This window comes from Castor canadensis, chromosome 19 (assembly GCF_047511655.1).
Source record: "Castor canadensis chromosome 19, mCasCan1.hap1v2, whole genome shotgun sequence".
Classification (NCBI taxonomy): domain Eukaryota; kingdom Metazoa; phylum Chordata; class Mammalia; order Rodentia; family Castoridae; genus Castor; species Castor canadensis.
The window spans coordinates 13,009,095-13,017,984 of record NC_133404.1 but is presented as its reverse complement, the minus strand read 5'-3'; positions in this window follow the sequence as shown (position 1 = coordinate 13,017,984).

The following is an 8,890-nucleotide window of genomic DNA, read 5'->3' as shown; positions in this document are numbered from 1 at the left end:
ATGATTGAAGAAGCACATGTATCGCTCCAAAGAAAATCATCTATGTCAGAGGAGGAGCAGCTAGCACATTGTTTCTCTGTGAGAACTGAGTTAGGTTTTGAAAGGAATACTTCTTGCAACGTGGCTTCTTCAGGGTGGAGATAGGATCTCTTTGCTGCCTATAGGCCTATTCAGCTGAGTTGACGAAACGCATGTATGTCTCGAAACAAACCCAGTAGTGTTCGAAGCAGGAGCATGTAGAACTTTGTTTCCCAGTGAGAATTGAGAAACCTTTTGAAAGGAATCCTTCGGGAAGCTTAGTTTTTCAAGAGGATATAGGCTTTCTTTGCTCCATACAGGCCTATTCGGCTGAATTTTAGAAACACATGATTCTCTGGAAAGAAACACATTTGTTTTAGTAGCAGGAGCATCTAGCACATTGCTTCCCTAGAGAATTGAGTTAATTTTGGAAAGGAATACTACCTGCAAATTACACTTTTCAATGCGGAGACAGGCTCATTGTCTTCCTAATCGGCCTATTCAGCTGAGTTGAAGAAATTCATATCTCTCTCGAAGAAAACCATCCGTGTTAGAATCTGCAGTATCTAGCACATTGTTTCCCGTGAGAGCGGAGTTGGTTTTTGAGAGGAATACTTCGTGTAACATAGGTTCCTCAAGTTGGAGATAGGTTCTCTTTCTTCAAAAGACCTGTTGACGTGAGTAGAAGAAGCACATGTGTCTCTCCAATGAAAAACATGTATGTTACAGCAGGAGCATCTAGCACACTGTTTTCCTGTGAGAGTTGAGTAAGTTGTTGAAAGGAATAGGTTGTGCCATGGAGGAGTTTCAAGGTGGAGATAGGCTCTCTTTTTTCCAAATAGGAACGGTCAACTGAGTGAAAGAAACACTTTTGTATCTCTCGAAAGAAACCCATTTGTTTTCCGAGCAGGAGGATGTTGCACATTGTTTCACAGTGAGAGTTGAGTTAGTTTTTGAAAGGAATACTTCCTGCAAATTATAGTTTTCAATGTGGTGAAAGGCTCACTTTGTTCCCAATAGGCCTACTTAACTAAGTAGAAGAAAGACATGAATTTCTCCAAAGAAAAACATGTTTGTTAGAAGCAGGAGCATCTAGCAGATTGTTTTCCTGTGAGAATTGAGTTCGTGTTGAAAGGAATCCTTCGTTTACGGTGGGGTTTTCAAAAGTGCGATTGGCTCCCTTGGTGAAAATAGGCCTATTGAGCTGAGTTGAAGAAATACGTGTTTCTCTGCAAAGAAACTTCTTTGTGTTAGAAGCACTAGCGCCTAGCTCCTTGTTTCCCTGAGAGAACTGAGGAAGTTTTTGAGAGGAATAGTTCCTGCAACGTGTGTTTTTCAAGGTAGAGATGGGCTATCCTTGGTTCAAATAGGCCTATTGAGCTAGGTTGAGGAAACACATATATGTCTGGAAAGAAACCCGTCTGTGTTAGAAGCAGGAGCATCTAGCACGTTGTTTCCCTGTGAGAACTGAGTAAGTTTTAGAAGGCAACACTTCCTGCAACCTGTGTTTTTCAAGGCAGAGATGGGATCCCTTTGGGCCTAATAAGCCTGTTGAGCTGATTTATTTAAACACATAATTCTCTGGAAAGAAACCCACTTGTGTTTGAAGCAGTAGCATCTAGCACATTGTTTCCCTGTGAGGATTGAGTTAGTTTGTGAAAGGAATACTTCTTGCAACGTGGGTTTTTCAAGGTGGACATAGGCTCTCTTACACCCAATAGGTCTATTAGCTTAGGTTAAGAATCACATGTGTCTCTCGAAGGATACTCTTTTGTGTTAGAAGCAAGAGCGTCAAGCAGATTGTTTCCCTACACATTTGAGTTGGTTTTTGGAAGGAATACTTCTTTCAAATCGTCATTTTCAATTTGGGGAAGGGCTCAGTTTGTTTGAAATAGGCCTATTCAGCTAAGGTGAAGGAACACATATACCTCTCAAAATTAACTCATCTGTGCTAGAAGCAGGAGCATGTAGCACATCGTTTCCCTGTGAGAACTGAGTAGGTTTTGGAAGGGAACACTTCCTGCATCTCGTGTTTTGGAAAGCAGAAGTAGGCAAATTTTGTTCAAAATAGGCCTATGCAGGATTTGAAGAAACACATGTATACCTGAAAAGAAAACTATGTGTGTTAGAAGCAGTAGCGAATAGCACATTGTTTCCCAGTGAGAATTGAGTTAGTTGTCAAAAGGAATACTTCCTGCAAGTTAGGTGTTGCAAGGTGGAGACAGGCACTTTTTGCTCCAAATAGGCCTCTTCAGCTGAATTGAAGAAACAGATGTATCCCTCAAAAGAAAACATTCTATGGTAGAAGCTGCTTCGTCTTGCACCTTTTTTCACTGTTAGAATTGCGTAAGTTTTTGAGCTAAATATGTCCTGTAACTCAGAGTTTTGAAGATGGATAAAGGCTCATTTTGTTACAAATAAGCCTATTGAGCAGAGTTGAGGAAACACATTTATCTTTCGAAGGAAAACCATCTGTGTTAGAAGCAGGAGCACATAGCACATTGTTCACATGTGAGAATTGAGGATGTTTTTGAATGGAATACCTCTTGCCACTTATGTGTTTCCAGGGACGGATATCCTCATTTGGTTCAAAGTAGGCCTATTCAGCTGGTTTGAAGAAAGACAGGTTTCTCTCAAAAGAAAACCATGTGTGTTAGAAGCAGGAGGATCTAGCACATTTCTTCCAAGCGAGAATTCTTTGACTTTTTGAAAAGAACTCGTCCTGCAGCACAGGTGTTTCCAGGTGGAGATAGGCTCTGTTTGTTCCAAATAGGCCTATTCAGCTGAGTTGAAGAAACACATGTATCTCTGCAAAGAAAACCATCTATGTTACAAGCTGCAGCATCTAGCACATTGTTTCCCAGTGAGGATTGAGTAAGTTGTGAATGGAATACGTCCTGCAACTTGGGTTTTTCAAAGGCCAGATAGGCTCTCTTTGTTCCATAAGCTTATTGTGCTGAGTTGAAGAAACACATGTGTCTCCTGAAAGAGAATCATTTGGGATAGAAGCAGCAGCATCTAGCATAGTGTTATCCTGTGAGAATTGATTTAGTATTTGAAAGGAGTACTTTGTGCCACTTGGTTACTGAAGGTGGAGAGAGGTTCTGTTTCTTCCAAACAGGCCTATTGAGCTGAGTTGAAGAATCACATGTATCTCTCTGAGGAAAACCATCTACATTAGAAGCTGCAGCATCTAGAACATTGTTTCCCTGTGAGAGCTGAGTTAGTTTTTGAAAGAATACTTCCTACAACTTAGCACTTTCAAGGTGAAGAAAGGCTGATTTTGTTCGAAACAGGCCTATTCAGATGATTGAAGAAGCACATGTATCGCTCCAAAGAAAATCATCTATGTCAGAGGAGGAGCAGCTAGCACATTGTTTCTCTGTGAGAACTGAGTTAGGTTTTGAAAGGAATACTTCTTGCAACGTGGCTTCTTCAAGGTGGAGATAGGATCTCTTTGCTGCCTATAGGCCTATTCAGCTGAGTTGACGAAACGCATGTATGTCTCGAAACAAACCCAGTAGTGTTCGAAGCAGGAGCATGTAGAACTTTGTTTCCCAGTGAGAATTGAGAAACCTTTTGAAAGGAATCCTTCGGGAAGCTTAGTTTTTCAAGAGGATATAGGCTTTCTTTGCTCCATACAGGCCTATTCGGCTGAATTTTAGAAACACATGATTCTCTGGAAAGAAACACATTTGTTTTAGTAGCAGGAGCATCTAGCACATTGCTTCCCTAGAGAATTGAGTTAATTTTGGAAAGGAATACTACGTGCAAATTACACTTTTCAATGCGGAGACAGGCTCATTGTCTTCCTAATCGGCCTATTCAGCTGAGTTGAAGAAATTCATATCTCTCTCGAAGAAAACCATCCGTGTTAGAATCTGCAGTATCTAGCCCTTTGTTTCACGTGAGAACGGAGTTGGTTTTTGAGAGGAATACTTCGTGTAACATAGGTTCCTCAAGTTGGAGATAGGTTCTCTTTCTTCAAAAGACCTGTTGACCTGAGTAGAAGAAGCACATGTGTCTCTCCAATGAAAAACATGTATGTTACAGCAGGAGCATCTAGCACACTGTTTTCCTGTGAGAGTTGAGTAAGTTGTTGAAAGGAATAGGTTGTGCCATGGAGGAGTTTCAAGGTGGAGATAGGCTCTCTTTTTTCCAAATAGGAACGGTCAACTGAGTGAAAGAAACACTTTTGTATCTCTCGAAAGAAACCCATTTGTTTTCCGAGCAGGAGGATGTTGCACATTGTTTCACAGTGAGAGTTGAGTTAGTTTTTGAAAGGAATACTTCCTGCAAATTATAGTTTTCAATGTGGTGAAAGGCTCACTTTGTTCCCAATAGGCCTACTTAACTAAGTAGAAGAAAGACATGAATTTCTCCAAAGAAAAACATGTTTGTTAGAAGCAGGAGCATCTAGTAGATTGTTTTCCTGTGAGAATTGAGTTCGTGTTGAAAGGAATCCTTCGTTTACGGTGGGGTTTTCAAAAGAGCGATCGGCTCCCTTGGTGAAAATAGGCCTATTGAGCTGAGTTGAAGAAATACGTGTTTCTCTGCAAAGAAACTTCTTTGTGTTAGAAGCACTAGCGCCTAGCTCCTTGTTTCCCTGAGAGAACTGAGGAAGCTTTTGAGAGGAATAGTTCCTGCAACGTGTGTTTTTCAAGGTAGAGATGGGCTATCGTTGGTTCAAATAGGCCTATTGAGCTAGGTTGAGGAAACACATATATGTCTGGAAAGAAACCCGTCTGTGTTAGAAGCAGGAGCATCTAGCACGTTGTTTCCCTGTGAGAACTGAGTAAGTTTTAGAAGGCAACACTTCCTGCAACCTGTGTTTTTCAAGGCAGAGATGGGATCCCTTTGGGCCTAATAAGCCTGTTGAGCTGATTTATTTAAACACATAATTCTCTGGAAAGAAACCCACTTGTGTTTGAAGCAGTAGCATCTAGCACATTGTTTCCCTGTGAGGATTGAGTTAGTTTGTGAAAGGAATACTTCTTGCAACGTGGGTTTTTCAAGGTGGACATAGGCTCTCTTACACCCAATAGGTCTATTAGCTTAGGTTAAGAATCACATGTGTCTCTCGAAGGATACTCTTTTGTGTTAGAAGCAAGAGCGTCAAGCAGATTGTTTCCCTACACATTTGAGTTGGTTTTTGGAAGGAATACTTCTTTCAAATCGTCATTTTCAATTTGGGGAAGGGCTCAGTTTGTTTGAAATAGGCCTATTCAGCTAAGGTGAAGGAACACATATACCTCTCAAAATTAACTCATCTGTGCTAGAAGCAGGAGCATGTAGCACATCGTTTCCCTGTGAGAACTGAGTAGGTTTTGGAAGGGAACACTTCCTGCATCTCATGTTTTGGAAAGCAGAAGTAGGCAAATTTTGTTCAAAATAGGCCTATGCAGGATTTGAAGAAACACTTGTATACCTCAAAAGAAAACTATGTGTGTTAGAAGCAGTAGCGAATAGCACATTGTTTCCCAGTGAGAATTGAGTTAGTTGTCAAAAGGAATACTTCCTGCAAGTTAGGTGTTGCAAGGTGGAGACAGGCACTTTTTGCTCCAAATAGGCCTCTTCAGCTGAATTGAAGAAACAGATGTATCCCTCAAAAGAAAACATTCTATGGTAGAAGCTGCTTCGTCTTGCACCTTTTTTCACTGTTAGAATTGCGTAAGTTTTTGAGCTAAATATGTCCTGTAACTCAGAGTTTTGAAGATGGATAAAGGCTCATTTTGTTACAAATAAGCCTATTGAGCAGAGTTGAGGAAACACATGTATCTTTCGAAGGAAAACCATCTGTGTTAGAAGCAGGAGCACATAGCACATTGTTCACATGTGAGAATTGAGGATGTTTTTGAATGGAATACCTCTTGCCACTTATGTGTTTCCAGGGACGGATATCCTCATTTGGTTCAAAGTAGGCCTATTCAGCTGGTTTGAAGAAAGACAGGTTTCTCTCAAAAGAAAACCATGTGTGTTAGAAGCAGGAGGATCTAGCACATTTCTTCCAAGCGAGAATTCTTTGACTTTTTGAAAAGAACTCGTCCTGCAGCACAGGTGTTTCCAGGTGGAGATAGGCTCTGTTTGTTCCAAATAGGCCTATTCAGCTGAGTTGAAGAAACACATGTATCTCTCCAAAGAAAACCATCTATGTTACAAGCTGCAGCATCTAGCACATTGTTTCCCAGTGAGGATTGAGTAAGTTGTGAATGGAATACGTCCTGCAACTTGGGTTTTTCAAAGGCCAGATAGGCTCTCTTTGTTCCATAAGCTTATTGTGCTGAGTTGAAGAAACACATGTGTCTCCTGAAAGAGAGTCATTTGGGATAGAAGCAGCAGCATCTAGCATAGTGTTATCCTGTGAGAATTGATTTAGTATTTGAAAGGAGTACTTTGTGCCACTTGGTTACTGAAGGTGGAGAGAGGTTCTGTTTCTTCCAAACAGGCCTATTGAGCTGAGTTGAAGAATCACATGTATCTCTCTGAGGAAAACCATCTACATTAGAAGCTGCAGCATCTAGAACATTGTTTCCCTGTGAGAGCTGAGTTAGTTTTTGAAAGAATACTTCCTACAACTTAGCACTTTCAAGGTGAAGAAAGGCTGATTTTGTTCGAAACAGGCCTATTCAGATGATTGAAGAAGCACATGTATCGCTCCAAAGAAAATCATCTATGTCAGAGGAGGAGCAGCTAGCACATTGTTTCTCTGTGAGAACTGAGTTAGGTTTTGAAAGGAATACTTCTTGCAACGTGGCTTCTTCAAGGTGGAGATAGGATCTCTTTGCTGCCTATAGGCCTATTCAGCTGAGTTGACGAAACGCATGTATGTCTCGAAACAAACCCAGTAGTGTTCGAAGCAGGAGCATGTAGAACTTTGTTTCCCAGTGAGAATTGAGAAACCTTTTGAAAGGAATCCTTCGGGAAGCTTAGTTTTTCAAGAGGATATAGGCTTTCTTTGCTCCATACAGGCCTATTCGGCTGAATTTTAGAAACACATGATTCTCTGGAAAGAAACACATTTGTTTTAGTAGCAGGAGCATCTAGCACATTGCTTCCCTAGAGAATTGAGTTAATTTTGGAAAGGAATACTACGTGCAAATTACACTTTTCAATGCGGAGACAGGCTCATTGTCTTCCTAATCGGCCTATTCAGCTGAGTTGAAGAAATTCATATCTCTCTCGAAGAAAACCATCCGTGTTAGAATCTGCAGTATCTAGCCCTTTGTTTCACGTGAGAACGGAGTTGGTTTTTGAGAGGAATACTTCGTGTAACATAGGTTCCTCAAGTTGGAGATAGGTTCTCTTTCTTCAAAAGACCTGTTGACGTGAGTAGAAGAAGCACATGTGTCTCTCCAATGAAAAACATGTATGTTACAGCAGGAGCATCTAGCACACTGTTTTCCTGTGAGAGTTGAGTAAGTTGTTGAAAGGAATAGGTTGTGCCATGGAGGAGTTTCAAGGTGGAGATAGGCTCTCTTTTTTCCAAATAGGAACGGTCAACTGAGTGAAAGAAACACTTTTGTATCTCTCGAAAGAAACCCATTTGTTTTCCGAGCAGGAGGATGTTGCACATTGTTTCACAGTGAGAGTTGAGTTAGCTTTTGAAAGGAATACTTCCTGCAAATTATAGTTTTCAATGTGGTGAAAGGCTCACTTTGTTCCCAATAGGCCTACTTAACTAAGTAGAAGAAAGACATGAATTTCTCCAAAGAAAAACATGTTTGTTAGAAGCAGGAGCATCTAGCAGATTGTTTTCCTGTGAGAATTGAGTTCGTGTTGAAAGGAATCCTTCGTTTACGGTGGGGTTTTCAAAAGAGCGATCGGCTCCCTTGGTGAAAATAGGCCTATTGAGCTGAGTTGAAGAAATACGTGTTTCTCTGCAAAGAAACTTCTTTGTGTTAGAAGCACTAGCGCCTAGCTCCTTGTTTCCCTGAGAGAACTGAGGAAGCTTTTGAGAGGAATAGTTCCTGCAACGTGTGTTTTTCAAGGTAGAGATGGGCTATCGTTGGTTCAAATAGGCCTATTGAGCTAGGTTGAGGAAACACATATATGTCTGGAAAGAAACCCGTCTGTGTTAGAAGCAGGAGCATCTAGCACGTTGTTTCCCTGTGAGAACTGAGTAAGTTTTAGAAGGCAACACTTCCTGCAACCTGTGTTTTTCAAGGCAGAGATGGGATCCCTTTGGGCCTAATAAGCCTGTTGAGCTGATTTATTTAAACACATAATTCTCTGGAAAGAAACCCACTTGTGTTTGAAGCAGTAGCATCTAGCACATTGTTTCCCTGTGAGGATTGAGTTAGTTTGTGAAAGGAATACTTCTTGCAACGTGGGTTTTTCAAGGTGGACATAGGCTCTCTTACACCCAATAGGTCTATTAGCTTAGGTTAAGAATCACATGTGTCTCTCGAAGGATACTCTTTTGTGTTAGAAGCAAGAGCGTCAAGCAGATTGTTTCCCTACACATTTGAGTTGGTTTTTGGAAGGAATACTTCTTTCAAATCGTCATTTTCAATTTGGGGAAGGGCTCAGTTTGTTTGAAATAGGCCTATTCAGCTAAGGTGAAGGAACACATATACCTCTCAAAATTAACTCATCTGTGCTAGAAGCAGGAGCATGTAGCACATCGTTTCCCTGTGAGAACTGAGTAGGTTTTGGAAGGGAACACTTCCTGCATCTCATGTTTTGGAAAGCAGAAGTAGGCAAATTTTGTTCAAAATAGGCCTATGCAGGATTTGAAGAAACACTTGTATACCTCAAAAGAAAACTATGTGTGTTAGAAGCAGTAGCGAATAGCACATTGTTTCCCAGTGAGAATTGAGTTAGTTGTCAAAAGGAATACTTCCTGCAAGTTAGGTGTTGCAAGGTGGAGACA